Genomic DNA, 8,121 nt, shown 5'->3' on the forward strand with positions numbered 1-8,121 from the left:
TTAAATTATAAATGTCAATAAGAAAGAAAATAACAAAAGGAACCTCCTTGAGGCATAAGCAGAAAAAGTTTGAGTTCGAGACCATCCAGAGCTACAAACTTTGAGATTAGCTTGGGCTACATAGTCAGACATTATCTCCCAAACCAACCAACCAACCAACCAACCAACCAACCAACCAACCAACCAACCACACCAAACCAACACCTAGCACAGACACCTCGCCAGAGTCAGAGAGAAAGAGACAGAAAGAGAGAGGGGGGAGAAAAACTCAAGAAAGCAATTTTCCTGTCCTATTTGTGTATCTGGAAATAATTTACAAGCAACAGACAAATTCCCCAAGCCAACAGCAAATCTCCCTTTATCAAGACTTTTCTATGATTCAAAAATGCTCTGTTTGGCCCCATCAGGGCCAGAGTTTACCAAAACATAACCCTAGAAGTTCCCTTGAAAAAAATTTAGCATAAAGGAACTCCAAAAGCGTTGAAAGTGTTTTGACATTGATCAATGGCAGAGTATTGGCTCATCCATTTTAGGAGCTAATGTCAGAAACATACTTTGATTTTTATGATTTATGTAGTTTATAAATATGTATAACCTAAACAAGTTTAAAAAAAAAAGATCATGACATTGGCAGGAACTGGACATATGCCCAGGTTGCCTGCCTCAGGGTCAATGCTCATTTCTTTGTAATTTCCCTCAAGAACTTCAGTATGATTTACAAATCAAGGGTTTAGGTTCAAACACAAAGAGCAGAACTCAATTTAATTTCAATCTAACTGAAATACTAAGAGAATTACTTAGAACCTTTGAGATTCATTTCTCTATAATGCAAAACGGGGATGTAATGATCTACCACAGACTATCTTATGGTATTTATGAAGATAAATTTAAATATATAACACCACTAAATGTAATCTTAAATGTTAATGAAAATGAATTTCAGTGTTAAAAGGATTTTCTTTTTACCTCTTTGTCCTGCCACCTGGACTATTATATATTTCTAATCTGTACTTTCACTGATATCTAACTTCTACTCACTTAAGACTTGAAATATAATTTAAAATATAAGTCAAATATCTTGTTCATGATTAAATTGTTTAGTAACTTGACATTGCACATTACATTCTATACAAGGATATCTTTATTCAATTCAAGTAATAGTTATTATCTTGGGCATTTATGAAGAGTATGGAGCAAGCTATAACTCTAGATATCATGGGTTTCAAGGGATGTATCTACCTGTTTTCCCACCATAGAGACCATGATAGGACTCACCTAGGGTAATAGGACAGGGAGGGTAATATAAAGAATGCTGGCATGGATCATAAACATTATGATGATGGGTAGTGGTGGTAGTGGTGATGCTGCTGCTACTTCTGCTGATTGTGTGTGTGTGCCTGAGAGAGAGAGAGAGAGACAGAGAGAGAGAGAGAGAGAGAGAGACAGAGAGAGAGACAGAGAGACAGAGAGAGAGACAGAGAGAGAGAAAGAGAGACAGAGAGAGACAGAGGGGGGCGGACTGAAAACCCCAACAACTCATGCAACATGTTCGGAAAATAACTGAAGCTTACTCAGGAAAACAGGCTTAGCAATATACTTCTAATAACTATAGTTCTCAACAGATGTCTAGACTCTAGCTGTAAAATATTTGGCTTTTATGATTATACTTACAATTTTTTTTTCACAAGAAGCTGGTTTGGTCAATGGTTGAAAATGGGCAGCCTTCTTTGTTATCATCTGTTTTAAGGACATTGTTTTGGTCTTGGTCAGAAGCCTCTGGCAATGCCGTCATTGCTGTAGCTAGAAGAGGATGACATATACATGAAGCCACATGTGTGGTCATTTTGCCTTGGAATGCTTGCTAGTTACATCTCATTTTCTTCAAAGAGCCACTAAAAATAAGATGAGATGGTGCGAGATAAAAAAAAAATGTAGATGCATAGAAATCAGGACTCATGCCCCAGGCTTTGGGTTAGCTGGTCACGTGGGGACCTAGGCAAGCAATAGCTTTTCTGAAGCCCTGCTTCTTCTTCTTTTCACCAGAGAAGTCTTTGTTCAAGACCCTTAAAGGCTGGACTACAGCCTAGTCATTGTCAAAGAGGTAGTCAGCTATTCTTTTCCTTTTCTATTCTTTGTTGGAATTACACGGATGACTTGTGTGAAAGTGGCTCACATCTAGGAGGTAAGGGAATCTGAGGTCTTACAGAAATTCTTATATTTCTGACTAATACATTCTAAGAAGTAAAAAAGCTAAAAAAAAGTTATTTTATTTTGTAAGAATTTTCAGTACCTTGAACTCTAGTTTAGAAAGTAAAAGTTATAGAGCCAGGAATCATAGCTATTTCTTCTCTTCCATTAAACCATACCTAAGATGCAAACCCATAGGGTCATGTAGTAAATGCATAAGATCCTATTATAAGCAGGAACAACAGGAGGAGAAATATATATGTAATTGAAAATAAAGATTGATGCTTATCTAAAACACACCTAGTATTCAATAGTATAATGCCAAAATTGATTAAGGAATAAATGATAGACGTTTGTATAGATGTTTACTGCAGACACATTGTTTGGCTTGTAAATTTTGTTCTGTGCTTGGTTGGCTTCTTGAATGTGGAACTCATGAAATCAGAGGGCATCTTTTATTCTTTAGAAAACCCAACTCATTTTAACATTATCATCCTCTTATAGCACCTAGGCGAAGTTGACAATTGAGCATACATTGGCCTTTTCTCTATCTTTTTGTGTGGTTCTTGGGATCAATGCAAGGACTCTTGCAGGCTGAGCCACACCTTAGCCCTGTAAACTTCTTTTAAGAGAACTCATGGAATTTGAATTAAGCAGTTTTCATTAGTCATTAGGATGGCTGATAACCACTTATCTTCAGAAGGAATTTAAGATGCATTAAACTTCAGTTTTCCCCCTCAATGGACCATGCTGCTCTTGACATAGCTTTGTGAGCACCTCTACATATTAACAAGGATGCTGTATACAGATTACATAAAGGAATATATATTTTCCTATCATGGTAAAGATTATGTTTATTATGTTAGAATCGTACAAACCACCTATATGATGAGACTGTATAAGACACTTCAGGCCAGCTGACTTTATAAAGCCCATTTTAATGTATAAAGTTTGAAATCTACGATGTGCAAGAAAACTGAATAACCTCCATTCCATCGTGTTGAAGAAGACCACAGTCAATTTTATATGCAAGGGAATGTTAAAGCAACTTTCCAGGGGCCTTGAATTCCAGAGTTCTTGAACTGCGCTGGTGATGGGATACTGTCGATTCTTTCTGATTGTGTGGTCTATGCTTTAGGATATTGCTTATACACTGAGTTTCCTGATGCTCCATTCTCTCTCTCTCTCTCTCTCTCTCTCTCTCTCTCTCTCTCTCTCTCTCTCTCTCTCACACACACACACACACACACACACACACACACACACACACAATGAAGAGAACCTACTATGAAGTTATAAGCACCTATATATAAGCATATACATTTTATTTGTATACACATGCATATGTACATATTTAATAAGGGTATACATGATCATTTCTCATCTGCTGTCATACTCTTCCTAGTTTTATGTTAAGAAATAAACAAGAGGAACTTTGTATTTTTTCCTATAAGCATCTCTGGTGATACTAAACAAGGCTCTGATCTCTGAGTATAGCAAATGTCATTTGTAGTCTTGTTCTTGCTTTTCTATTTTTATTTTTTTAGAACAGTAGTATTTGGTTTGCCCTATATACCTGGGCTAGCTCATCGCAGGTTCTTAGTCACCTAAGTAGTATCAGGTATGGGTTCTATCTCATGGAGTGGGCCGTAAATCTAATCAGATTGATTAGACTGGTTACTCGTCTAAATTTTGTGCTACCATTTTACTAGCATATATTGCAGGCAAGACAGCGTTGTAGATCCAAGGGTTTGTGGCTGTCTTGGTGTTTATATTTCTCTTTTGGTAGTGTGCAGAGTACCCTCTGGTGCCAAAAATGCTATGATAGGGGTGAAGACTGTAGGGTAGATACCAGATTGACTTCTCTGTGTTCAATGAGTTGTATAGATATTGACTTCAGCAGTGGGGCCTTGCCTTCAATTTGCAGAGAGCAACTTACAGTCTCAGCAACAGCCTGGGTTATTTTACTAGTCCCATGGGACTTTTTTTTTTTGATCAACTATTTAATTAAGTGTAAACCAATCCTAGTACTGGAAATTTCATTTGGTGACAAGATTTGGACAGTTGGAGCCCTGTCTCTCCCATTATTTGTTAATTAATTTAGATTGTCTTTGTATATGTATACATTTTAGGAAGCTTCTGCTGTATTAGGTTTCCATACCACCCTCAAAGATCCCTTAATTTTAGTTGTCTCTGTCTCTCCCCATATTTCCTTCCTTGTCCCTCTCTCCCATACCTCTTTCTGACTTGATCCTCTAATTCCAGCCTCCCATACATTTCCCTTTCCTAATGAGATCCATTGATCCCTCTAGTACTTTACACTATTACCTACCTTCTGTGGTTTTGCAGATTGAAGAACACGATTATCATTGACTTAATAGTTAATATCTACATAAGAGAACACATACAGTATTTATCTTTCTAGGTCTGGAATAACTCACTCAGAAATTTTTCTGGTTCTATTTACCTGCTGGTTTTATTATTTCACTATTTTATTTGTTTGTTTATTTGTTTTGGTTTTTCGAGACAGGGTTTCTCTGTGTATTAGTCCTGGCTGACCTGGAACTCGACTTTTGTAGACCCTACTGGCCTTGAACTCTCTGAGATCCACTTGCATTTGTCTCCCAAGTTCTGGGATTAAAGGCGGGTACCACCACTGCTTGGCCCTTTCGCTGATTATTTTAATGGCTGAGTAATATTCCATTGTTTAAATGTAACATATTTTCTTTGTCCATTCTTCTGTAAAGAGACAGCTATGTTCTTTCCGATTTCTGCTATTATGAATAGAGTAGCAATCAACATGGCTGATTAAGTGTCTCTGGGGTAGGATGAAACATCCTTTGCAAATATGCCCAAGACTGGGACATCTGGATTTTGTCAGATATTATGCAGAGAGTGAGATACCTTGGAAGACTTCTTCCTACGCATGTTGTCTACATCAGATTTGTCCCCTCAGTGCTCATGGAACCCTGTGGCAGGTGCATTGTAGGATCCAGAGAGAATGGAGGATGCAAATAAAAGGAAGCCCTCTAAAGCAGTATAGTCAAGGCCATATGAACGCACAGTCTGAGGCAGCATACATGCATAGGGCCACAGAGTCTGCACCAGTTCCTGAATATATATTATGGTCTTCAGTTTAGTGTTTTTTTATGGTACTCTTGAGGGTTCTTTTATTCTGTTTTCTTTGTTCAATCCTAATGTTCTAGTTATTGTTATATCTTAGTATATTTTATTTTTATTATTAAAAAACAAATACGACATATTAAGGTATACCCCATCATTTTAAGCACATAAGATCAATAACTCAAAACAACGAATTTGTATCATTGTGGACCTGATACATGCTACCTGGAACTAAGTAAACACTCAGTGAATACCTGTTAAATAATTGAATACTATTCACATTTAAAAGAATTGTGGAAAACTCTTAGGTAAACTGAGAAGTTTAAATCATGACTTACACAAATATAAAATGGCAATCTACAAAAGATGATTGTAACACTGATTAATCAAGATAATCAGTAAGATGATAAGAGTGGTTCAAAGTTGAACTTGAAAGACAAAATGATCAAGCAATTATAAATGCTAAAAGTAAAGTGTTAGATTCAAAACTGGCTAAATTCCTATTTTGAATTAAAATATGTGCAGTCAACTTTACTACAGATTAGAATATATATATATATATTCTAATATATATATCAGATCATGCTCATTTGTACTGAACAGAAAAAGAATCATTTGTATTATAATAATAATTAAATAATTAAATTTCCACCCTCTATCATTATAATGACAAAACAATATAATAAAATTATTCTCCTATAAAATCGGGTCTCTACCCCCCTACTCCCCAAAGGGATGCTTAAAAGTCTCTTTTGCTGTTTCCAAATATCTAATGCTGGTTCGTAAAAATCAAAACTAGGTTTACTTTTGTATAAATCTGTATTTCTATTCTCCCCCCTATTTCAGGAGTCTAGATAGCATTTTAATTAAACTATTGTTAACTGTGGTAAGATTTAATTGTTTATTTAAAAACTGAAAATTGTTTTCTTAATTGAACTTCTAAATATGCTTTGAATCCCTTTGCACTAGATAAGAATTTAGAGAATCCAATAAACAATTTCATTAGCAATAAAATGTTATGTATTTTACCTTTTCTATCACCATGTGTATTTCTCTTTGGGTAACAAGGTTGGCAGTACTGTGAGATAGAGGTTTCCCACTGGGTTCTCACTCCTAAAAATGTTTCAATGCGTTCTAGCATACTGACCAAACAAGACACACTGCATTCATGATTATCAAAATACTTTTATGCAGATGAAAATGAAGGGTAGAGGGATTGTTTTTCTCAGGCACCATCGCCTTGGCACTCTTGGGGTGAGGATCGTTTAGTCTAGCTAGAGTTAGTTCAGTTCAATTTAAGGAACATTTGGCTGCATAATCTTAGACATCATTTGTTTTCTTCTGTAGATGCCCTGCCCTTCCAAATCCCAATGCTCTGGACTTATTGGCCTCAATCTTGCTTAAATGTGAGCATGTGGCCAAGATTGCGGCAGCTGAAGCTTAGAAAGCAACCATTTGGCCTGATGTTATTCTGCACCTGTGAAAACCTACCCGAGAGCTGACGGATCCCTGAAAAAAAACATTTGTTTTTCTATTAGACTACACTAAGGTGCTATCTTGTTTGTGATCTAACAAATAAAGCTTGCCTGAAATTCAGAGTGTGAATCAAGCTGTTAGTTAGCCATAGAAACCAGGCAGTGGTGATACACACCTTTAATCCCAGCACTCTGGAGGCAGAGACAAAAGGATCTCTGTGAGTTTGAGGCCACCCTGGGCTACAAGAGATTGATCCAGTCTAAAAGAGAAACAAAGCCAGGCAGTGGTGGCTCACACCTTTAATCCCAGTACTTGGGAGTCACATGCCTTTAATCCCAGCACTAGGGAGATGGAGACAGAAAGAGATATGGTTGGGCAGAGAGAGAAATATGAGGAGGGAGGAGACAGAAGCTCATGGAATTCAATCTGAGGATTCAGTCTGAGGATTAGTGAAGACCGGATCTTGCCCTCTTCAATCTGAGGATTCGGTAGAGGTAAAAAGTCTCTCTAGTGGCTGGCTCCTTTGCTTCTCTGATCTCTTAGCATTTACCATGATATCTAACTCTGGGTTTTTATTATTAAGACCAATTAAAATTCTTGCTGCACTCTTCCTATTATTTCTGTTTGTGGTAGGTGTTGTCTGATGTCTACTGCTGACTCCGAGAGATCAGCTTTCCTCTCTGTGGGTCGTACTCTGGGTGACAGAAGCCTTCTGATGGCCAGTATTAAAGAACTGTTCTGCTGTCTGGCTGCCGCTTGTCTTCTGTCAATGGGTCTCTCTTCAGGATATTACAGGACAGTTGGAAGGAGAGGCATATGGATCAGCATGATCTGGAATTTACTCTGGTTACCTTACTGTGAGGTACCCACACCTTTAGTGAAGATTACAGTTCCACTTAGGGAGACCTTTGCAGGAAGTTGAACACTCCAGATTCCATTCAGCTCCTTAAGCTCAACAGTTTCATCCTTCTACTAATTTCGGTGTGTTGAACTGTCCTGGTGACTTCCCATGGTCTCTTCTTACATGTCTTCATTAGTCTCTCCTCAGTCACGAAGCTGAAGAAACCATCATATTACTATTTGGCCTACACCGACGCTTTGTTTTACAAAGCCACCAGTGACAGAATGCTTCTTTTTACCTTTACAGATATCCTAGAATGAAAAACAACAACAACAACAACAAACAAACAAACAAAAACCCTCCTAACTAGAAAACATGAAAGCAAGGAGGCAAAAGCAGTTACTAATTCAAACAGATTTCTCTTTTGCAGCACTTTAGCAAACCAGGTTCCCCCCTCCTAATGCTCTCTTTGCCACACAGCATCTTCTGTCTGT

The sequence above is a fragment of the Microtus pennsylvanicus genome, chromosome 6, assembly GCF_037038515.1.
Source record: "Microtus pennsylvanicus isolate mMicPen1 chromosome 6, mMicPen1.hap1, whole genome shotgun sequence".
Classification (NCBI taxonomy): domain Eukaryota; kingdom Metazoa; phylum Chordata; class Mammalia; order Rodentia; family Cricetidae; genus Microtus; species Microtus pennsylvanicus.